The sequence below is a fragment of the Excalfactoria chinensis genome, chromosome 1 (genome assembly GCF_039878825.1).
Source record: "Excalfactoria chinensis isolate bCotChi1 chromosome 1, bCotChi1.hap2, whole genome shotgun sequence".
In the NCBI taxonomy this organism is placed as follows: Eukaryota; Metazoa; Chordata; class Aves; order Galliformes; family Phasianidae; genus Excalfactoria; species Excalfactoria chinensis.
This window is the reverse complement of record NC_092825.1, coordinates 110,813,596-110,838,304: the sequence shown is the minus strand read 5'-3', so window position 1 is coordinate 110,838,304 and position 24,709 is coordinate 110,813,596.

Genomic DNA, 24,709 nt, shown 5'->3' with positions numbered 1-24,709 from the left:
TCATTTTTTAAATAAAAGTAAAAATCTGTGTATCTGCAATTTAAGCTCTTAATAATTGTAATGACAGTATAGCAGTTAGGGTATACATTAAGAGTTGCTCTACCAAAGGGAAAAAAAAAAAAAAAAGTTTGCAATGCATAAATGTGAGGGAAATACTCTGTTACCACATTCATTAAGAATACTTCTGTTTTTCAAACAGCAAATGCAGAAACACTGCAACAGAAGGAGAAAGTGCTGAGGGTATTGTGGGTGTCAGCTGAGAAAGCAACCTGATTAGGGAAGAGTTCTGAAAAAGAAATCACTGTATTGCTGGCAAAAGCATCCCATCCTTAAGCACACAGTTATGTCTCTGCTGTGAGTACAGACAGGCAATTACATTAACACTGAATGTGAAACGTCTCAAACCTATGGGTTTTTATTTCATAAAAGAGGGCAAAAAAGCTTCCAAACAGATACAAGTAAGAAACATATATCTTCTTAGGTGGGTTTTCAGTGAGTTTCAGCAAGAGTCCCAAACATTCATGCTTGCTTGTTCCCTGTATTTGGAATCAAAATAAGAATTTCCTTTCATAATCTGAAGGCTTCCTAGAGCTCTAACTTTCTACCAGTTATCATCTGAGTCTAATGCTGCCTAAACTGCAGTGGGATCCTGCAAGTAGGCTCTCTGGCAGATCATAAAGACCTGAACGAAACTCTTTCAGAATGACATCTTTCCTCTGTGAGGATCCCTTTTCTCAGTCTTGATGAATGTTCTCAAGATGACTGTAGAAGTCTGTATCTGGAGCAAAGGATGGACAACTGAACATTTGCATGGCACTTATCACCTGGGCAGAGAAAAGCTCAGATTCAGATGTATTTCATTTAATTAGGTAGAAGAAACTCTTTTCTATGTGTACCTCCTTTTGTGTTCGTCTTCTGTAGTTGTCTATATTCAAAGCAAAGGTAGAAAATGCAAATTTGAGGTTTCTGTGAAGATAATGAGCATCTAATAAAAATATTGCAATATAATAGCCTAATAGCTTTACTGGGTTTGTTCAGTTTATTTCAGTGTGCCAAAACAGTGAAGGATAGAAGAAAAATATCGGCTACACGGCTGAAGGACAAAGTGGGAGGTGTGGGTGTTGAAGAGAACAGAGAATCAAGTAGAGACTCAGGAAGCTCCATTGCTCAGCTGTCTCTGCTGGATCACTTGTCTTACCCCTATTACTGTCACTCATATTTACCTTTTCTTTTTCCCATGACTAATCTACACCCCTTATATTTTCTCTTCTATAAACAAATTCACTGTCATTGTCATTCTCAGTGCTCTCAGTGCCCTTCTCCTACTGCCACCCATCACAGTATTTTTACCATGGCTTTCCAAACCCTGTCTCTTTAAAATCAAAATAAATAGAATAGAACAATGTGCCTTAAAAGTTAATTCATTCCATTGTGTCTAGTGTCCCATGTGAGTAAAAAGAGAAGATCTGAACCTCTTTATGTCTGAAAAGAAATGGATAGAAAGTGGCTGGCAATGTTAATTTAACACTGGTTCTTTGTCTAGGCTGTAGATTAAATAGAATAAATATGACATTTATTAATTTTTCCACGAGTGTGTACTTGTCTTATTGACAAGGATTCTTTAGTTTAGTCTTCATTTCATTTGCAAATTTAGAAAGACATATGATTTTGAAATATCGCACAGTTACATTTATTAGAAATCACTGTCAGATTTAAACAATTTGCAAATATAGGTAGGTCAGTTTCTGACTTTAATAGGCTGGAGTAGTGTCATAAAAAATGGTTATTCTCCACAAACTAGTTTTTTTGTTTGTTTGTTTGTTTGTTTGTTTTTGTGTTTTGTTTTTTTTTTTTTAAGAAATTCCTTTGTTGAAGAAAATTTTGCATTATTCGAAAGGTTATAGGGGCTTGAACAATATTTTAACGGGAGGTCAAGACTGATAAAAGTAGACCTAGAATTTGTTGATTACTTTATAAAACTATAATCTGAACCATATCGATATAGATTTTTTTCCAGCGGTACCTTTACATGGCTGTGAAACAACAGATTAAACTTCTTCACTAACGCTGAAGCTCTCATATTGAAGTGCATCACTAAATAAATAATTTATTTAACTTGTGTTTCTACACAATTTAGATTTTCTAGTACTGGCATAACATTAATAGAAAAACAGTGAAAACTTGTTTCACTAAGTATTTTGACTAGGAAATCATAATCATAAAGAAAAACTGCATGTTTAGAGATATTGTAAACATTGTATGTATTTTAAAATAAAACATTTCTAAATATCTTTTCTGATAAATCCTTTTGCCACCCATAAAATTACTAGCAGAAAAGAAAATAAAACCAAAACCAAAATACTTATATCTTCTTGGACACATTTAGAAGGAAGAAAAACATTTTTGTGGACTCCTACTCTCATACAGTGTTAGCTATACTTTGTTGGGCTAAGACTTTCATATAGAATATTTCATGATCCTAAGCATTGTTCTTTATGATTTATAACATTATTTGGCGTTATCTTCAAAGTCTACTTGCATGTCATGTACAGGTAGAATGATCTGCAGTATGATCTTAAATTTAATGTTATTACACTGTATAATATTTAACATACTTCTCTTTTTTTCTGAGGCCACTCAGAAACTTAGAGATTACTAAATTCAATGTCCAATTATTAGTCATACTTGATAATTACTAAGAAGCGTATTGAATTTAAGTGAAATAATCAGTGAATAGACCAGTTTGTATGCAGACCAGTTATATGTTCAAATATTTTCTTTAGAGTTATCAATATAGTCTGAGGGCTGCTCTGAAAATTACACCTCCTGTTTTCTTATGTTGTCCCACAAAGTCAGAGGTGGATGTTGGTGGTATGGCAGTAGGAGATGAACATTCCCACCAATATCCCATCACCTTTTGTTACCATGGAACAGATGGCTGCAGAGGGGCAGTCTGACACAGTGGAGTCTGATATGGAGATCTGTATGAAGCGAAGGTGTTTCACTGAATTTCTGCATGCAGGAAAAAAATTGGTTACTGATGTTCATCAACATTTTCTGAACATTCAATGAGACCAAACAGTACTAACATCCTCATAGCACATTGCACATGCATGGCATGCAGGCTCCTGTTCATGCTGGGGAAAACAGCTAATGGTGGTGACTATGTTGAAAAACAGTGTTTGATAGATGAAAAGTTGCTCTATCAAATAGGATTAGCATACTCTTCATCATAGTTTCCATGGAAATATATAGGAGGCATTATTTAAGAGGAAGTTACTTATTTACCCACAAAACATTTTTAAATTTTAATATGTTTGCACATTCACCAATTAGTTTGAAACTCCCCTTAATACCTTTTGAAAAATATTATTCTGAATGGAGTTTTTACAGAAGTGATTAACTGTTAGGTATTATTTTGCCTGAAATTGCTGTTTAATATATGCTGAGCTACCCTAGCATCTGAGTCACACTTGGAGGGGGCTGGTGAAGTAAATATTTTTGAAAGATTTTCCATTATATTCAAACCAAATATCTTTCACATTTTACTGACAGAGATTTACCCTGATATCTTTTGTTATGTGGAAGGGTGTGTCTATGTTCAAGAGGAAAATGAATGGATAGAAGTAGGTGGAAATCTGTGTGTTTTTGTTTTTGTTTTTGTTTTTAATTTTTGTTTCACTTTATGATGTGGTTACATATTGATAATACTATATCTCTTTTACCCTGGAATTGACTTTTTCTTTATGTGGCTATGCAAGTGCTTCCTTCTTTTCCTCTGTAAATACTGGTGCTTTCTTATCTCATTTCTGAATAATAAACTTTTTGAAGACTGTAACAATTCTTTTGTCAGTTGCATTCAAGTAGCAGCACAGAGAATTTTATACAGAGGTCCATCCTTCTGAGAAGAGGCAATGGGCATGAACTGGAACATAGAAGGTTCATTCTGAGCACCAGGCAACACTTCTGTGCTGTGCAGATCTGCAGAAGCTGCTTGGATGTGGCCCTGGGTGCCCTACTCTGAATGTCCCTGCTTAGGCAGGGTTCCAGGTCAGTAATCTAGAGATTTCTTCAACCTCAGCTATTTTGTGATTCTGTGGTTCTATGATATGCATTGACGTTAAAATATTTTTGCAGTTTTCAAGTGGAGTCCCAGTGTCAAACAGGTTGAATTAGTGAGTTCTGGTTTTTGGTTGAGATCTGTATCCAACTTCAGTATTTCTACTGTGTTCACAGATATCTAACAAGGGACCAATGAACACCCAACCTCACATTCATAATTTTCTCTGTAGTAGAATGTAGAAACCTCAGCCACAGTAGTGTTTCAAATTCTGGTTACACAGTAAGCTCATGATAAATAACAACCCTTATTTAAGAGGACAGCAAAATCAGTCTTGTGCAACAAATGGGACAAATGGTTTCCTGATGTTTTTCTAACTAAACACCAGGTGTTTCACTAGTCCTTAGTGGCATTTCATTTTCTGATCATCAGACTCCATAGATGTTGCATGCTGTAGTGAACCAAACCAAAAGAATACTGTAAACTGAGGAGTTAACAATCCACATGGCAGTTAACCTAAGCAAACCAAGACACATGCTGTACTGTGCTTCACTTACAGTTTGGTTTTCAGGCCTGTGCTGTGTCACACAAATTTCTTGGCTGCAGGACAAATTCATCCAACACACTGTAACAGTAGAACCTGTTGGCAGCTCCCATTTGGTACTGATGTTTTCATTGCCTGTATTGCCTTGTTTTCATCTAAAAGTGAGGAGTAAAGTTCCTGTGTGAACTTCTTTTCTTTCTAACAGTAGGAAATATGAATAGAGAATTTCTTTTTCCTGCAATAAGTCCTACAGTAGATGAAATGACCAAAATTTGTTAACCACATCAGAGGATGAAGTATGCATAGCATGTTGTGTGTGGACTGGAGGGCCATTTGGTGCAACAGCACTCAGTATTCCCAGCAGCTGAAGGGATTTGAGATTATATATACTTTCTTTACAGTGTTAGCTCTAATAAATATCATGCTAAACTGTACTGTATTAACTCTGAGTGCATTTCTTATTGGGATCATCACGGACCAGCATCTCCTGATGCAAAACATGTGCCTGAACAGCAAGGAGGAGAAGTTTACTACTCTTATCATTAGATAAAACTAGTAGAACTCTTCTTTGCTACTCTTATGTTAGTGTAACTATGACAAATAATGATGTTTTCCTGTGTTCGCACCACTGTATTTGAGAACCAATATCCTGAAGACAGAGCATTTAAGGTGAATTTCTGTATAACTGGAAGAGTGAACATAAATTTTAGGCTGAAAGCATCCCTAGGCATGGATCCGCAGGGAGAAGGGTAAAGGGAAATTTAGCCATTCCTGTTAGCCTGTAGTGTGGATATGATTTTCATTTCCAGTGTAGCCCTGCAGCTTCAATGCATTGGGAATAATTTGCTACTAGAAGAGTAGGGGACAGACAACAAATGATAATAATAACAGTAAGTACCCCACACAGGTCTTTAGTAGGGGTAAGTAGAAGGCATACACTTTTTTTGCTTGGGGCATTTTACTCAGAAAGCTTTTAATAGAGGCAAACAAATTCTGCAAGCAGGAGACATCCAGCTTAAAAGTATGAAAAACTTATTTATTGGCTACATACACACTGTAGATTTTGAGGAAGAATGAACTACTAGATTAAACACTGACATAGCTCACTAAGCCTGTTGTGCCACCCAAAACATGTTTGCAGTCCAGGCAGTCAGCACTCAGTGAAGCATCAGCATCATCAGGGTGTATGCTGATCCTCAGTGTTGCTCAAGTGCTATCTTCCAGATCACTGTTTTATTTTGTAGGTGCTAGAAATTTTTATGCTAGTATTTTCTTTTTGAATCCTTGGCTTGATAACTGCCCCCTTTTCAGCAGTCTGATACCTCTCTTCTGCTCTTCCTTTCTTTTACTGCCTAGCTCCACAGACTTTGTTGCATTTCTCCTTCAAAACTTATCACCTTAGAGGCATAAGCACTGATTCCACAGAGGTGCTACATGGAAAACAGGTCTTGGGATTCCATGAGAGCTGAGAACCTGAGATGAAAGGAGCAGTGAAAGAGACATGGCAACTCATGTCTGGAGAGCATGTCTGTCAATGGTTTATGGGCTGGTTCGGCCTGGTTTGGTGGGGTGGAGGGGTTTTGCAAAATTCATGCCTCCAGAGAAGGGAAATAGGGGGCACCAAAATAATTTAAAAAAAACCACAAACAGTGGCAACAATCTAAACAAACTGATTTACTAAATATGGTATCAGAATGCAAGATCATTAGAACTGAAGCTAATAAAATCAGATGTAACAAAAGAGTATCTGAAAGCTGTAGGCCTTACAGTAATACTGAAGTACTGTGAGCAGTCGGGACGGGCAGCAGCACAGATAGATGAAGGAGAAGAGTGGCGAAGAGAAAAGCCAAAGGAAACCAAGCTGAAGAGGACTCATAAGGATCATCAAATCCAACTCCTGGCTCCAAAAAGGACCACCCCAAAACTGGACCATGTATCTGCCAACAGTATCCAGATGATCCTACAACTCTGGCAGCTCGGGGCTGTGCTCACTGCCCTGAGGAGTCAGTTCCATACCTAGCGTCCTCTAGTGAAGAACCTTTTCCTGTTATGTCCTAAGACAATCAAAGAGACATCATTAAGTATATTATGTGACTACAAGGTTTGGAAAACTATTTTTGAAATGAAATAAGGAATCACTAATTTATTTATTTTTCCCTAAAATTTATAGTTACAGCAAATTACATTTTCTTCCCCTCCTTTTTATTTTGTGCTATTTTCCACACATTAAATGGAGACAGGCAGGAGTATTTAGCCACTCTCAGTCACTAGAGACAAACAACACTGTTCTTTTTATTTATCCATTTTGATTCAAGATTATCCTCTTCTGTTGGTTCTGCTCTTCTATGTAGTCTTTTATCTGAACTTCCAAAACATAAGTGTGCAACAAAATTTCTATTAGAAAATCAAAAATTCTGATTTTTAAACCAGGCACTGTGGCAAACAGGTTTGCAGTGGGGAAAAGCATTGGCTTCTTCATCAGATCTTCTATAAGAGAATGCACGTTAGTTCTAATCATATGCTCAGAGGGCTTAGACGCCGCTGAGTAAAATCAAAATAACTTAGAATCATAGAATTGTTCAGCTTGGAAAAGACATTAAAGATCATCAAGTCCAACTACAGCCTAACTGAAGTTTCCGGTACTCCCATTCAGATGTCTGATTTATTTCAGCCCCTGATAATGCAGATTCCTGAGTAACAGTAACTTTGTGAGCTTATTGCTATTTGCTTTTTTCTAAATAGACTGATCCGCATGCTTAACTGTTTAGGATTTTCTATGTTACTACATCAAATTGTTCCTGAATTCACCTTTTCAGGTGAATTATTTTTAACCACACTTTCTAAGTAAGTTAATAGTTTTGTTCTGGCTTGCTGCATATTAAACATTTGGAAGACAACTACTATTTAATACCATTATTAATATAAAGACTTTTAACTTATATTTGGAAAAATGATTGATTGTCACTAAATAATATATTCCATGATAGTTATTTGTTATTCATATGTATGAGGACTTCTACTTTCATTCTGATATTGATCCTCTACAAGGACCAAAAAAAAAAAAAAAAAAAATTAGTTTAAGAAAATGACTTTTCCTAAGGAGATAAGTTCTCTGAGATACAGGAGGACAGAAGTTCTATGGAAAGATAGGAACAAAGCATTATGAGAGAGATCCTTAAACTCTTCGCATAGAAAGAATGTTTTTTTTTTTTGTTTGTTTGTTTGTTTGTTGTTTTTTTTTTTTTCTTTTCTAAGAGCATTTACCACCACTTCCTATTACATTATGTATTAAATCTTTGTGAGATAGGAAAAAATAGAATCCTTGTTTAATGGCAGCTAAACTAAAATAAACTAAACCACTTTCCCAAGATCTCAGAGAAGACCTTTGGCAAACTGAACATTTAAAGTAGTTCATTCCCCTCTTTACTGTTTATTTCTTAAGTGCATTGATGTGGGGATACTAATCACATGTGAGTTATCTGATTGTCTTTTATCTCCTTAACTTCAATTTTTTTTTTTTTTTTCATCAATTTCCAACTGTGTCTTTCTATTGTTGTGTTTAAATGATCTGCCAGGATCATTTAAAGGAATGCCAGGAAATTATATCTTTATGGCATTTTGGCAACTTCCGATAGGATTAATGGCGCTCCATTGTTTTGATATTTCACATTAGAGTAAAGTCTTTAAAGAACATTGAAATGATATAGGTTCATAATTCTTTTATTTTTATTTCACTTACTTATTTTACCTCTGAGTGTTTTTACTGTTTGCTAAAAAACTTCTCTTAATGTAAAGAGCCAGAAGTTACTGCAACACTTTTTATTGAAAATAAATTGAAGGAAGCTTTTATAGTGCCTAGAAACACTAGCTTGATAACAGCTGACCTACCTTGGATTCCTCTGTGTCAAGCTGTATTTCATTACACTTATTAGTAAATTTCAAGTTTCAGCATAAAAAGAGAAGAAAACTCTTTTTAAACAGACTTACTTTCAATTATTTCTCTATAAAAATAAGTCAGGAAGTTGGTTATGTTTGTTTGCTTTTCACTACACAGGTCAAGTGTTAGATCTGTAAAGCTACTGCTGTAACCAGGATCATAGTTAAAGTTATTTAATTTTCTGTATGTAAAATTAAGTACCTGATATTCTCAGAGTGAAATAATAAATCAGGGAGCTGAGCCCCTAGGAGTAATCTAAGCAGTGCTTTTTTGAATTCCATTTAGCTAAAGAGACAGCAACTGCATTTCTTTTTACAGATTCATTGGGAGAGTGATAGATTTTGTTTTCCCTGATAACACGTGGGGCTATTTCTAATCAGACTCCTGTGGTGTCTTTGTCCAAAGTGAGGTAATCTAGTAACACTGGAACTGGACTGTATGATACAAACCATTCATGAAAAAGAATTATATGGAAGAACATAAGTGCTCTTAAGTTTCAAATAATTATCATAACTCCTCTAATAGTGATCTATTCTATGCTACAAATGTAGCCATTTATGGTTAAGCAGTAGATGAAAAATTCAAGTCAAATGAGATATCAAAATGAGCATACAGTACATTATCAGTACAGATTTGTTTTTTTCTCATTCTTTTTCCCTTACTTTTACTCATGAGTCAACAAATCTCTGTATGAATGGAAATTAGAGCAAGTCTGCTGAATAACTGTTCCAAAAAACAGATGGGATCTGAAGGTTCTTTACTAAAGAAAGGAAACATGTAAGGTATACCTAATGTGAAGTCTCCACTGCAGTGAACCCATAAGAATCCCATCTATAAACTCTAAGTATGCCTAATGGGGGCAATAGTTTGAATCCTAAATAATAAAGCAGGAGTTCTTCATTTCTGTTAATCCCCCCTGGGAAGCCCAGTTAATTAAAACTGTTTATTACAGCTTGATCAAAAAGTCTGAATTCTATGTGTCCTACATCTAGCTACTACAATATTCTCTGTCATTGAAACCTCTTGAGGCACTGAAGTCTCTGACTTGGTAATGCAGTCATCAAAGAGAGAGACTAACGTACTGTTTAGTCAAAGCTGTTTGTTTCAAGGTGCAGTGCAAAACATGCTCTAGGCTTTCCAAGACTAGTCTATTTCCTTCTTAACTTTAATCCAAAAGCTCTTTGCCATACTTAGTTTAGCATTTGAATCAAACTAATTATTTTGTAACAGGAGTGCTGTGGAGGATGTAAATTTGTTTTTAAACGGGGAACACTAATTGACGCAGTGGAGTTCTCTCTTTGAGCCTCTGCTGTTATCATTTTCATTTTTCAAATAGGTAAATAAATGTAGTTCATGCAACCACACACATCCACAAGAAATCATGAAATGTAAAGATTAATCAGCAAATTGAAAAGGTGAATGTACAAGCCAAATAGAAAAGGAACAGTGAAAATTTGCAGGTATATTTCTGTCTTTGTTGTATGGAAAACAAACAAACAAACAAACAAAAAAAAACGTGGACAGCTTTACTGTTTCTAATTTATTTGAAAGAAAGTATGATTACTGATGAATATTTTATTACCTCTACTTGTTAAGTATGATCCAAAAATATGATCATTATCAGCTTAAGCTTAAATAAAAGTAACAATAATAAAAATAACATAAATCCAATCTGCATAAATTTTCTTTGACTGAGCTGACCTGACAGATTGCACTGGAAACTGCGTAGATTCAAATCTAAGAATACAAATGAAAATAAACTAATTAATCTATGAGCAAACTGGAAACATTTTGTTACTTTTTTCTAAAAGCAATCTGTAAGCAAATCCTATTTGAATCAAAAAATGGGACAGGCAGCACCCAGATGATTATCTAAAAAAGAAAAAATAATCTTACCCTGTGATCATTTCCCCCCCCCCCCCCCCCCCGCTTTTTTTTTTCTTTCTTTTTTTTTTTTCTTTTTTTTGTGGGATGAAGTCGAAAAAAAAAAAACAACACAAAAAATACAAAATACCTAGCAACTCCTTTCTTATACCAGGACTCATTTCAGTTATGGGCAGCTGAAAGAAATAAGTATGCTTTAATACCACAGAAGATTCCTGTGGCTTCTGCCTGTATCACAGAGTGTATTTTACTAGACAGTTCTAAATGTCAATTGCTGCCATTTTATATTAAAGATAAAGCTTGCAAATGAAGTCTTAATGCCTTTGTTGTTGACAGCCACAAAAGAAGCCAGATGATTTAAGCCACCTTAAATATCCCCCATAGCAGCTTCCCTTTGCAAAAGGTAAGTGGATTTAATTTCCCTATTTTTACAATAGTCTAAACCACCCTTGTGACACAGAAAGTCACATACACATCTTTAAGGCTCTATTTATCTTTATTTATATATATTTATTTGTTTATTTATTTGTTTTTTTCTTTATTTTAGCTGACATTTCTACAGAACATATATGTAAGAAATAGAAATAAGAAATTGCTCTTGGAAGTATGGCACAATTTCTTGCAATTGTCTGTGAACATCCTGACTTTCTATATAACCTGAGTTTGAAAAGGACAGATATTGAAATCATTGTTTAATGCTCTTAAGAGAGCGATCTATTTATTTCATAGCATCAGAATGACCCCACACCTCCACAAAAAGCTTAACACCACTTCACACCTTACCATATTCTTTCTAGCACTGGATAGAAGCGTATCACCAATGAGGAAAAAGTTCAACCTCTCTTCCTTCTCTGGCTGTACTCTTTTGAATCTTGCATTGTACAAACAGACATGACAATGCATCCCTCCACATCTGTCTCTTGGAAAGCACTGTGCAAAGAGCTCTGTAATATTTTGGTACTTCCTATGAGAATTCTATACTCTTCTGCTTCACTGGAATTAACATTATCCCTGTGAGGATTTTTATGTAATCCTGGTCATGTCCTCGTTTTCCCACTTAACCAAACACACCTGAGGCTCTCTCAGTACAAATGAGAGACCTGTACATACTCTTTCTATAGAAATACACAGGAGATAAATTTTCTTCATGGTTTGATATCGTCACTCCGTAACTGCTAGTGGCATACAGGGGAGAAGAAGAGACATTCACTTCCCCACTGAAACTGAGCCTAATGTTTCAACAGACAGGGAAATTACCAGTTCATGGTCCAAATCAACAGATCTGCCTCTCATAATATCACTGTGGTTGCAGTGAGTTCTCTGAAGACATTTTTTGTCCCCTCTTTTTATACTTATTTAAATATATAATATAGTTAAGTATATAATACCATAATACCATTCAGTGAATTCACATACACACTAGGAGAACATAAATGCCTTTTGCTTCCCCTGAAGGATATCCAATAGATAGGAATTTTAGTTTCAGAGAAGCCTTTGTTACTGAGTACTTCTTCAGTGTCATTCCATATATATTACATATATATATATATATACACACATACTAAACAACTAAGCTTAATATATATCAAAATACTTCACCTGAGGAGAAAAGTCTGAACATCAGAAGACCTACTCTTTAAGTTGCTGTGAGCACACTGAAGCATATTAAGAGGCATAATTCCACCTTTATTAAAATAAACTTCAGGCTATGTCAAGCAGTAGATATTCTTAGAATTTCCATTGTCATATACATCATTAATGCAAAACAACTGAAGATAGAAAAGTAAAGGAAGATCATCCGAAAATTCAAGGCAGGAAGGCAGGCAGGAAGGAAGGCAGGAAAGAAGGAATCCTTCTCAGTAGATATCATTAGAAAGCAACCCATATTCAGACTGACCCTGAAGAGCTGAAAAGATAAAATTGTTGTAATTTGGGGTGCATTCAGAAATCAGAAAATGGAATTTTTAATTCAATATAATGTTTTGCTCATTCTAAAGGAGCGTTGTTACTTTCTTAAGAGCTAAAGAATAAGTGGAGCATAAACTGAAAAATAAATGTGGTTTGTTACTGTGAAACTGAAGTTTCAAGGTAGAAAAAGGAAAAAAAAAATCAAGATAGTACTTCTGATATTCTGCTTTTGAGTTCAGTGCCTTCTCAGAATTAATCATGTAATCAATTCCAGTGTCATCTGCAGTTGCTAGTGTCTTGAACACTAAAACGTTGTCAGAAAAGATCGTTTCTTGTCTTCTTTTTCCTCTTGCTCTAGTATCATCTTTTCCATTTACATATTTATTTCTTCATTTATTTTTTCTTAACTTTCTATATTTTTTCTAGACCAGAGCTTGTGATAAGTGTAGCTAATTATTTTCCACTCTCTGGTATAGTAAGAAAAGAGCATACACTAATATCTTCTAAAGTAAAAGTACAACATAATAATATGTTCTAAAAATGATTTATTCTCTAAGGATTTACCTGAAACCCTAGAAGTGTTACTAATTGTAATGGCAGTATTACTTGTAATTATTATTTATTCTACTGTACTAGGCATTGTGAAGATATTTGTCAAATATCAAAAGTGGAGAAGACAATTTCTAATTTCAGTATGAATCAAAAGGCAACTACTGATTAGTTTAAATAAATAAATAAATAAATAAATAATGGCAAAATGCAATACACAAGTTTGTTATGGAAGTGTCTTATTTGCAGGACCTTCCAAGTGCAAGGTCCTGCATCTGGATCAGGACAAGTCCAAGCACAGATGGTTGGGTGGAGAATGGCTTGAGACTAGTCCTGAGGAGTAGAATTTGATTGTGTCAGATGACAAAAGATTCAATGTGAGCTTGCAGGGTGTGTTTGCAGCCCTGAAGTCCAACCATATTCTGGGTTGCATCAAGGGAAGTCATGAGAACCCTTCTTTGTTTTCCGGCTTGCTTCCTGTGGTATTTCTTGTGATAAACTGATTTATGGAGGAGGCAAGAGACGGGTGCTACCATGTGACAATCAACATCTCTTTGTGGACATTTGTAAGCACCTTCCTTCAGAGCTGTTTGTTTCCAGAATAGAGTGATCAGGAGTGTTTACCGGTGGAAGATCCAGCTTGGTATGGCAAAACTGGGGAATGATACCATTGTGTCCTGTGAAAAACAGGATTTAGGTGGGCATCCCTTCTCCCTCTTATCTGCTGGCAAGGCCTGGAAGATGGAAACAAAGGAGTTTCTGCTGATTTCCCAGAGCCAGAAGCTTCCACTCCAAGGAGAGCTGTCTCAATCACTTCAGATTCAAGCTGTCCCTCCAAAGAAAGCTGACTCAATGACTTTGGACTTATAAATAAGTTTGTACTACCATTGTAAATTGTCGCTGTGGTGACTGTTGTTGTCAGTGGAACAACAGCGCCTGACAACTGACCATACTGAACTACAAAACACACTGGATCCATGGTGGTGACTATCTCTCTCATGCTTCCTACAAAGACTCCTTGTTTCTATTTTCTATCTTTTCTATCACCTGTCTTCCCTTCCCTATCACCCTAAATCGCAATAGTGCCCGTCCTCCCCTTCCCCATATTCCTGTAATAAACTATCTGGGCCAACATTTAAGCCATTGTTTATTAATCTCACGCTGGGTATACATATAACAAAGAACCTCCTCTCCTATTAATTGGAGCGAGACAGAAGTGTGACCAGCAGAGTGAGGGAGGTGATTCTGTCCCTCTACTCTGCTCTCATGAGACCCCACCTGGAGTACTATGTCCAGTTCTGGGACCCCCAACTGTTGGAGCAGCTCTAGAGAATGGCCCCAAAGATGATCAGAGGGCTGGAATACTTCCACTATGAGGAGAGGCTGAGAGTGTTGGGGCTTTTCAGCCTGGAGAAGAGAGGGCTCTGGGGGGACCTTATAGCAGACTTCCAGTACCTGAAGGGGGCCTACAGGAAAGCTAGGAGGAGCTAGGGGCACTAGATGTTCAAGGCCAGGCTGGATGGGGCTTTGAGTGACCTAGAGCCAGGTGTCCTTGTCTGTAATAAGGTGGGGTGGAACTAGATGATCTTAAAGTTGTATTCCAACCCAAACCATTCTACATTTCTATGATTCTATGATAATATCCTCTGAAAGCTATTGTAAGCACTGAGAAGTTTGCAAACATAACATGGCAAGAAAGAGCTTTGAGAAAGTCAGCAACATTGATCTCTGAGTATTTTAAAGGAAACTCTAATTTAAACCAAAGAAAAAAGGAAACATGATGAGAAAAAACACAATACTATTATATATAATTTAATTACACTGGAGTAACACTTCTACTCATTGTCCCTTCTGCTTTTAACCTTGCTATAAATGTTATTCCATAGATATTCTCTATCATTCTCCTAACAATATCATGTTTCCTGTAGAAGGATTTTTAAAAAGCAACTAGGCTGTCTTATCAATTCTGAATCTCAAATATATATATATATATATATATATATCTAGTTTGGAGGATAAATATTTTGTTTTAATAAGCCTAAAATATAACAAGTTTTTTCTTTTGTCAGAAGATACTTCCTTTTTTGAAGCCTAAGGTGGAAGCTGTGAGCCTTTATTTGGACTTCATATCCCAGGGTTTTAATTATGTAAATACCTGAATGACAGAAAAATCTTTATTTGTGCTTCTGAATGACCTGCTTGCCAAGCTCCTACAATGACTAAGAGCAGTAAATATAGCATAACATAACATGACTCTACCTGAACAAAAATTGTCTAATCCCTGGTTATTATTGTTGTTTAGTTATCAGGATCTAAACTATGTGCAAGTCTTCCAGTCCCTGTCATTCTTTGTGGTGTCCACATAATTCATCCCAGTTTGTCACTGTTTTTCTTGTACTGAAGTCTCCAAACCAGATAAAGCATCCAGTTTTGGCATCAGGAATGCTGACTAGTGAGGGAAAATCACTTCTTTGATCTTCTTGGTGTCCTGCTGCTTACTGTAGTCATCCTTGCTGCCAGGGCTCTTATGGCCCAGAGCCCTTTCCTCAGAGTTCCCCTCTGGCCCCTCAGTGCCCATCCTTCAGCACTGCCTGGCAATCTTTTCTCTTGGCCCTGTTGAACTGCAAAGGTTCATTGGCCCATTCTCAATGTTTGACTAAGTCTGAATGTCAGCCATGCCTTCAGCTATTTAAATCAGTTCTTCCAATTTCATGTTGTTTGCAAAACTCTTGAATTCTTGCCTCTAGGTCAGTGTTATTTATTTATTTATTTTCAGCTGGACAAACCCTAGGACAGAACCTCACTACTCACCCTTAGGCAGAGTATGCCCTTTTAACTTCTACCCTCTGAGCCTGAATATTCAGTTTTTTTAGCCATCCAGTTCATTTGATTAGTTTTTCCCTAGCTGCTAATTTCCTTAACTGAAAAACATTTACAATTTTCAGTCTGATTTAAACAAAATGCATCGAGATCACCGATGTCATCTGCTTTACAATTCTTAGCAGAATTTCTGTCCTCACCCATGTGTGCTTCAGTTCCTTTTCCTCAAAGTCATTTTGCAATGAACCTTGCCATTTTCCTGTCTTCACAATCTTTTGTCTTCTGTTTCCATAGCATAACTTTTCACACTTGGAAGACAGCATATTTCTGGGTTAAATGAAGTTTCCTAATACGCAGCACCAACTACAAGTTTTCAACTTTCTATGAGAAAAAAGGTTCTACAGGAACGTGACTACCTAACTCTTCTCCTATTCTTGAGACATATATGTTGCAACGCTTTTGTGCTTCAGCTTCAGCCAAACTCTATGAATTTCCTTAAGCACTCACTGAAAATGAATTTCTTTAAACATTCCCCAAAATTTTTTATTCAGTGGCAAGAATCAAACTGATACAAAAGTAGTTCTCCACACCATTTTTACAACTACAACAACACAGCTTAAAAGTACTCAAATTGTACATCCATGTCTGCTCTGCTTCAGCACATTCCTAGTAGCACTGACATTTGACTTTTGTATCTTTGAGCTTTAGTGACAGCCATTTACCAGTCCCATCTGGTCTTAAAGCTGAACTAGACCTTAGACACAAGCCTGGTAGCCTACTGTCTTTTTAGTACACAACTGATACTCTGAGGTTTCCCTAAAGGTAACACCTTTCCCTTTTACATCCAGATTCAGGATTTCCTTCTTGTTCTCTATTGTAATAAGTGTTACAATCTTAATAAAATCATAGAACTATTGAGGTTGTAAAAGACCTTAGAGGTCTGTCCACCTACTACTAATATTGTCCACTAAGTAGTGTTCCTTAATCCCACAGCTAAGGATTTTTTGAACACCTCCAGGAACAGTGACTGAACCATCTTCTTGAGAAGCCCCTTCCAGCACTTGACCACTCACTTGGAGTGACAATTTTTCCTAGTATCTAAACTGATCCTCTCCTCAAGCAACTTGAGGTCCTTTCCTCTAGTCCTATCACTAGATACCTGGGAGATGAGTCTGACCCCTACCTCACCACAACCTTCTTTCAGGCACTGGTAGCGAGAGATGAGGTTTCCCCTGAGCCTTCTCTTCTCCATACTAAACCATTGCAGTATCCTCAGCTGCTCCTTGTAAGACTTGCACTCCAGTCTCCTCACCAGCTTCATTGCCCTTCCCTGAACACATTCCAGGGCCTCAACATCTTTCTTGTAGTGAGAGGTCAAAAACTGAACACAGAACTTGAGGTGTAGCCTCATCGGAGGTGAGTGCAGGGGGACAATCACCTCTCTACTCCTGTTTGCTACATAATTCTTGATACAAGCCAGGATGCCATTGGCCTTCTTGGACACCTGGGTACACTACTGGCTCACAATGAGCAAACAGGAATTGCCATGGGCTGCTTATAAAACATGTGTGCCTCCGGTGGCGCAGCGGTAGAATTCCCGTTTGCAACACCAGGGGGCCCGGGTTCGAATCCCCCCCTGTGGAGCAGGGGGTAGAAGTGCCGCTCTGCTACACAGAGGGCTCGAATCCCGGGAGTTGGACTCGATGATCTCTAAGGTCCCTTCCAACTCGCACAATACTATGATACTATGAAAACATATAATAAATGTAATGTATATAAGTAACAAAATTTATTTTATATATTATTATGACGTAAAAAACAGGGAGCAACAAAAACATAAAACCAGTGGGATGTTTGACCTTGTTTTTGTAAAACTAATGCATCAGGCTCATTCAGTGGCAGTGGTTACCATTCCTAATGAGTTCTCAAGGTGTTAGAAATTTTTGATCAAATATTACTCTTCCTTTAATTCATTCTTGACAATAATAGTTCACAAATATACATACTGCCAAAAACTAATGACATGAACAAGGGAACAAGGTGTGAATGCGAAGCAAGGGATATTTTTCTCTGGAAAGGAAGGGCTTGTGAATCTGGTAAAGAGACATGACTAAATTTTTCTTTGGAATGAATGTGTGATTGCAACTCTATTCACTCCATATGAAAATTTGCAAGTAATATATTCATGTCAATTGGAAATGGATTCACAAATGTACAAAATAAAAATGAAAAAAAAAACTATTCTCAAATTTATTTATCAAAGTGGAAAGCACAAATGCATATTTTTCACTGTTCACAGGACTGTGAACATGTATCAATGTATCAAAATGCATGAAATTACTTGTCATTGCCTGACCTTGACATAATTTAAGTTTCAGTTCAAGTGCTGCTACTGTCTGAAACATAGCACAAATAAGGTGATTTTCACCTTGAAGATGCACATTTAAGTCTTTCAAATGATCAGTCAAAAACACCAAAAATTCTAAATCTATGAGCCATTTTTAATCATTTTCTAGCACAGATTTTCCTTTTGATTCCATAAGGGACTGATCTCACTTTGCAAAGTTTTTTTAGCATTTCACTCCAACTTAGCCACCTTCCTTTACAGAAAAGTAAATTATGACCTGATAGTCAGCATCTTTACTGGCTGCACTGTGAGCGGTACTAGGTTGCATAGGGCCTGCAGGCTGCAGATCAGACATGCCTGGCCTAGTACAGACAATGAAGCGCAAAAGACCTTGCCCCTGGGACTAATAACAGCCAAGGTTTCACCACTGGTTCTCAGGCTCTTGATAACAGACACCTGGTTCAATAGACTGAATTCTAGGTTGTATGACTATGAGTCAATTGTCACCTACCATAAAAGGGAGAGTTCTTAGAAGCAATCAGCTGAACATTGGAATCTCCCCTTGAGCAGGGACACCTCTTAAGGTTACTTATCACCTGTACAGATACTCATCTGGGATGTGATGATGCCTTATCGACTGATCCTGGGTAATTGATTTATTGCTTTTACGCTATAACAGCCTCTTTAAGATTTGAGCTTAAATTCATTATGCACTTCCCACACTCTGTGTACAAAATAATCAAGAATATCTAACCATTTTGAATTTTGTTAAGTCACTGTTACTTCTGTTTTAATTACCATCTTATATCTGTTTTTTTAAGTATTTTTCTGCCTTTCTCTTATGAGTGAAGTGTGCAGTGCTTCACTCTTCTGTGACTGTAGGCTACATCAACGATTTTCTTATGATCCACACGATTGAGTTAAAAAGTCAGCCCTTTATCAATTTGATTATAATGTTTTTCCATGTACTCATAAGTAGAACACAAATGATAGAGTAAGAAAGTGACAGAGAGGGAGGAAGGAGAGAGATAATTTGATATTTTTACAGTGTGCTATGAAAAAACACCCTGGCACTTTTTACAAAATGAGAATCAGAATCATCAAACCCCACTTCAGTGGAGAGTTGCATCTTAACTGTACTATATATAGAATCAATTCCAGCCAAAAAAAATTGCTTTTCTGTAAATCTCACTACTTGAAAATTTTTAAACATTTCATAATCAGAAGCACGTTTTCTGTAAAAGGAAATCAATGTGTTCTTTTTTTAAGGAACTGTTCTTTGAAGCCTGAGATTGTTTTACAGGGCATTTGAGGAAAAGAAACTGCTGCACGAGCAACAGCTCATGAGAATCACAACAGTTGGTAATGCTAGGCTGATCAGAGCCCTGTCTTGTTGCTAGGTAAAAAGTGACCATCTCTGTGAAAATTTAAGGAACATTACCTTTAGTTTACATTTTTATGAACTGCATTTTCCTTCAGGTAATTACATTTTAAGAGCAGAAGATGCCTTAAAAGTAGTCCATGGTAAAACTGCTGCGGTAAATCATTTAAATAACACTTAATGTTATATCCAATAGGAAGATGATATTAGAGGCAAAAACCACAGATAAAGTAGATACTTCAAATCTTTAGATAGGCGTAATAAGTTCATTTAAAGTTTGTGTGACATACACTATACACATTTGTAGTTTTAAATACGTTATTTCTTTAAAACATGTATCAGATAAATAGTGACTGGGAAGCTAATAAATTTTAAAATCACAACCTGAAAGTCTGAAAATATTATTCATTGCAAAGAGAAAATATACTGCTGATTTGTATTGAATTCAGTATTTTTTTTTCACCAGATCTTTGTGATTGAAAGCTAATCAAGCAAATCAATTTGTTTTCTTTACAATGAACTGAGAGATAAGTATGATGTCTGTAACACTGTATTTGTTTGAAAAATATAGAACATACACAGGAGAAGATACTGCAAGTTTATATTAGATCATTTCTTGTGCAATTAGTTTTACTGAATACTGTTTCTGTCAGAAATACATATGTGTGGCTGTAGGTGGCAGAACAGTATAATTCACTGCATTAACTCACATTACATACTTTGACATGTACTGTATCCAATTTAGAGAGAATGTGTGCAACATTTAAAAATACAAGAGAAATAGTTTTCCTGGGTTAGTTCTAACAGGATCTGTCACAGCTAGCAGAGAAGTGGGTTTTTTTTGTGTGTGTGTGTGTGTGTGTGTTTGTTGTTGTTTTTGTTTGTTTGTTTGTTTGTTTGTTTCTTTGCTTTTCTAAATAGGACAGCAGAAGCAGCACATTATATAGCATGATCATTCCCTCGTTACACATGGTTAATTTCTGCATATATATCTATGAAAATCAAGCTCGGTGAAAGGAGACACAAAGTACATTGAAAGAACAATTTATAAATATACATTTTATATAGTAACATATAGATGTATGTATATATAAAACAATACATTGTATATACTGCTATCTAATATTTAAACTTTATGTTAAAATTAATATATAAAGTAATAATGTTAATGAATATATGTTGCCAAAAAGAAACATAATTCACCTGTAATTTTTACTAAGTAACTAAACAAAGGCAGAACTAATATGATGAGTTGTTTTTCCAAGAGGATGATAACAAATAATTCTGATGATTTGTATCTGTCAGGTATTTATTAATTTTAATTTTTTTTGCACACTGTACAATATCAGTTGTGGTAAGCTTTCATTAGAGATATCCTTTCTTATCATGGAGGATATAGCCCTTAATACTTAGATCTCTATCATAATTAACTGTCATTGACCTTGTAGCATGTTTTGGCTTAAATAACTTTTGATTCATTTGCCAATTGAAGCGAGGTATAACTTGGTATAACTGAGTGTGTAAATCTTACCTAAGAGGTCTCCTGTAGAGGGAGAAGTGAGGCTCAGCCTGTTGACTTGTCTCAGAAACTCAGTGGTTTCCTCTTGATATTGTGGTTATCCTCCTGACTTGTATGTGATGGCATCTTCCAAAAAAACTCCCTCTCTCTTAAGGCATTTTCACACTATTTCTTATTTTTCAGGTGAAGCTGGAGTGACTCTAGTCATATGTACCTTTGTTATGATTTGTGTAGAATTCTCTCACTTCACTTTTAAAAGACAACCTTAATAACAGTGTCCTCCTAAAATCTAATTGCAATGCAATACAGCTGTCTTGAAAAACAAATAACAGTGTGAATAAGTGCATATACAGTAAGGAACAGAAAATGTTGCTAATCATTTGAAGCAAAAATGTTGCATGCCTGCCTTATGGAACATAATGTGTATTTACTGTCTGAAAAAACAAGCATCTTGTAGCTTGAGTCATTCATTACTTCTAAGAACCGTAGCCTGTATTTCTGTGTTGTTAAGAAGAGATTTATTTATTTATGTATTTATTTATTTATCCATCCAGGTGAATGACAGCTTTAACAATGTGGAATATGACTGAACTGAGCTGAGATCAATAAAGCCAAGAGGGGGTAAGCTTCTAGCATTAATCTTAGTGGCTCAACATATTCGTGGTCTGAAAAGATCAACAACCTTATATTTCCTCACGAATGTAAGGAATGACCCAGTGACACTTCAGTGATTTTCTGAAATTATATCTGATCTTACTTTAGGTCCCGTAGAAACTAAAAATAAATCTAAATGGTAGAAAAAAAATTCCAAAGATGTTTATTTTTCTTTACGAATTTGTGGCTTCATTCTTCATGGTCTTTGTTCTCTGTGTTGATAAATCTTGACATCCATTCATTTATTAAATATGCCTGATTGTCATAATTGATACAATGTCTGTCTGAATTTGCCAGCTCTGCCTGAAGTGCTTACATTCATGCTCTACTTCTCCTACTTCCTTAAATGGGAGACAAATATTCAATTTTAAGTATCAGTAGCTATTACCATTCTGCCCTTGCCATTGTGAGTCACTGTTGTACTGAATATCTTGTGAAAAATTACGTGATCTTTTTTCACAGAGTGATTATCTATATATAACAATAGTAGTGACATGACTGGACCTGAAATCTCAGGAAATGGCATATCTTCAGGAAAAAAAAAAACATAACTTCATCCTTTTGGAATACCTAGTGGCTTAGCACTACTATCAAACAAGCCATTCAGTCAAGTACAATGGCAGTAATCTATCATTCTCTCATTAGTTGGAGTTGGGCTCAAGGAAATAAACACAGAAGTGACAATGATCTAAGTAAGAAAACTTATTTTACTAACTATGATATCGGAATGCAAGATAGCACAATATAATACAATCTAATTGACATTGAGGCTAATGAATCAAATAAAATAAGAGGGAGAGAGTTTTCCAAAGACCAAGAAGCCGACTTTGAAATTGAAGGCGCACGGTTTGGAACCACACCTACACCCACTGTCAGGCAGTGAGAGAAAGAGTGAGCATCACTTCTGTGATGTATTTCTCTGGGATGTGTAGTTCCTCTTCTCTGTGTTCCACATGATGTTATGGTGTAGAATAACAATAGCAAAAATTACAAAACCATGACACAAGGTCCCCTGTTTCCCCTTCCTGGTGGTGCAGATCTGTGGATCCCTCTGTCCAACTAGTCATGGAACCAGGACAAAACAGCCCATAAACTGTTGACCAGCATAGGAAGTATAAAATATGCAGCAATCCTATGCCTATCTACCTGCTAGTCCTGAAAAAGCATAAAAGTAGGAAGGCACACATAGATTTTCTCAGCTCCTACACATTAGGGAAATAATCAGAAATAATCTGTGAAAAGGAGAGCTATGACTGATCATAATATATTTCCAGTGTCTAATATTTAGGTGCACAGGGTGTAGGTTTCATACAAAAACTTTTTTAAGGTGTTCTTATGCTGGCATAATCCTTCTGAAATAGTTGCAACTCTTTGTCATATTAGTCAGAATATCTGAAGTTAATGTTATTTTAGTGTTAGCCTCTTTTGATTCAGGAGTGATAAAACAGATTTGCTGAGGCAGGAAAACACTAGAACACTAGAACTAACTTGAGGAAGGTGATCATTCCTGTGACTGGAAAACACTTGACAGTTGTGGTGAAGAGGCCTTGCAGAGTTTAATTAAGCAGTTTCTTACATGTTTTTCACACTGATATTGTACAGACAATTCAGAAACACAAGCCTTTAAAAAGAAAGGAAATTCTTTAACAGAATATTTACTTACTATCCAAGTCATGATTACAAGGATCCTTTAAGTGACATCTTCATTTGAGTCTGGGTGAGACTCCCCATCCTGCTTTTCTGCTCCATTCTTTATAGTTCAGCTAACTATTAGTCCTACACAATAATTCAGCACAAGCACGATTCATGTTTATTAATTACCCTAACAACATACAAAGCATAAATTAAGTGCACTTTAATTGCCTCAAAAAGATGTGACCATTTCCTTATTTTCAGGAAGAGGTTTTTATTTATTAGATATATTTGTCTCTACACAATTAGATCATTTTTAAAGGAGGAAATGTAGAGGAGAATTCTTGGGAGGAATGGCTAGATTCTCTACTGAGGATGCTAGTCAGTGAGTTTAAGCATACAGATTGGCCAATAACAACAGGATTTCCTAGAGCTCTCATAAGCTCTGAGCTGATGGACTTCTGTCAACAATCAGTTAAATACTTTACTTGTTTGTGATTTGGAGCTCAGCCAGTTAACTTGGTTTCAGATCTGTCTACTGTTTCAAACCAATCCACTGTCACACCTACACAAACACTTGTTAGAACATTCCTGGATCACCCAAGGAATTAGTGACCTAATGCACTGGATGTTCATACAGAAAGAAACCTGTTACTCAGCTACACTACAGTTATAAATGTAGAGAAAATATTATTTATATTTTTTGTATTTTGCTTACAAGTCATATAGCTCTTGCTACTCTAAACATGCTGTTGGATATAGAACAACAACCTTCTGTCAAGGAGTAGATTTAAGGCAAGAAGGCATACAGTTACACTTCCAAACATAATATTTCATCTCTTGTCCTTCAAAACATGTCTCAGACGCATTAGACTGTATAATCAAAACTAGCTGTGATTTCAGTTACTTTTTAAATTCACTCCTGAAAATACCACTGAGACTTTATTATATCATTGTCAGGACTCAATGACAACCTTTTTCAGCAGTTCTGTCAACAGATATCTACCTTTTATCATCTTGGTGTGCTCTTTTGCAAAACTGACTTTTTTCTTCATGGATATTTTTGAAGGGAATAATAGTAACTTCTTTGTATCAGTACCACATATGCCTAAAAGATGCATTTTATTTCTTTGCACTACAGGGGATGATGGGACCTCAAAAAGGATGCCAGTTGTTGTGTCTCTCTTTCTTGATTTTGCTTCTGTATAGTGTCATGAAATAATATTACTATGTTTGCTCTAAGGAACTGACACAATATGCTGCATTCAAAGATCAATTAAAATCAATTAAAGAATACCTCAATTCAATAAAATATGAAGATTAAATAGCTACATGTACCTAAGTAATTCAGTAGATATTTATGTTTCACCTCTTCCATTGCTTATATACGTCAATGGTTTATGTAGCTGACTTCCATTGTAAAGCCATCAGAAAACTGCATTAGTGTTTCTGAATTCTGAATTCAGAAAGAAAA